The sequence below is a fragment of the Brassica oleracea genome, chromosome C4 (genome assembly GCF_000695525.1).
Source record: "Brassica oleracea var. oleracea cultivar TO1000 chromosome C4, BOL, whole genome shotgun sequence".
Taxonomy (NCBI): Eukaryota; Viridiplantae; Streptophyta; class Magnoliopsida; order Brassicales; family Brassicaceae; genus Brassica; species Brassica oleracea.
The window spans coordinates 11,515,600-11,516,780 of NC_027751.1; positions in this window are offsets into that span (position 1 = coordinate 11,515,600).

The following is a 1,181-nucleotide window of genomic DNA, read 5'->3' on the forward strand; positions in this document are numbered from 1 at the left end:
CTCTCATGCTATAGCTGCTGGAACATCTGTTGGTTTGCATATCTCCACACTTGTATGTCCAGTGTACTCAAAGGATTTTCTGTTTGCAGGATACTCAGAGAATATATATCCTTGTGTTGGACAACAAGTTGAGGAACGCACATGCTTTCCTCCGGAAGTAAAACGTGGTCCGGGAAGACAGAATAAATCAAGATGGCAATCTTGGTTGGAGCTATCCAGGATGAGAGGACGCAAACCCCGAAAGCAACACAGGGCTTATAGATGCTCAAAATGCAAGGAAACTGGCCATACGAAACCACAATGTAAGTCGTCCAGTGTTTAGTCTTCCAGAAGACCTTCAATTAAGTCGTCCAGAAGGTCGTCCAGTTAGTCGTCCAGGGTTTTTTCTTCCAGAAGACCTTCAAGTTAGTCGTCCAGTGTTCAGTCTATGTACTAAAAATTTGTGTTATGAACTTATATGTGTCAACTTCTTTGTCAAATTGCACTACCAAACAAATTTGAGATGGTCTTGTCCTTTATATTATCTGAAATATAGTTACAAAAGGTCACTGCTCAGAAGACTTTCCAGACTACTTATAGTTAAGTCGTCCAACATTCCAGACGACTTAACTGTAAGTCTTCTGCGCAGAATATAGTTACAAAATAGGGATCAAGTTCAAATACAAAATAGAGGTCAAGTTCAAATACAAAATAGAGATCAAGTTCAAATACACACATTAGCCGTCATACGTACCCAGGATGTCATCCATGTCCTTGTTTTCGAACTCATGCACGTTAGGAAGCTCTTGAAATGTATCCACCGCCATCTTATCCCTCACACTCTTCCTGTTGGTCTTAGCAAAGTCTTTTTTTACTAAAATCTATCCCAAGAGCATGACATTCAATGTACTTTAGAGTGTACACGCCACAATCACCAGCTTTGGCCGGAGGTATATTGGTCGGTCTCTCATATGTGAATGGCTCTAGGCTGTATTGGACACGTTGTTCGTCTGAGGAAGCGCACTCAACAAGCAGATAAGAGACCATGTAGAGAAAAGGCTCTATTACTACATCGAGTTCTTCTGGGAAGATACTGGAACAAATGTTGTCAAAGACGACTATGTGCCTCTTAAGGATCGATATCCACATAGCAATCCAATGACTGTCTGCGAAGTTTACTGGCGCATAGATATCATCAATAT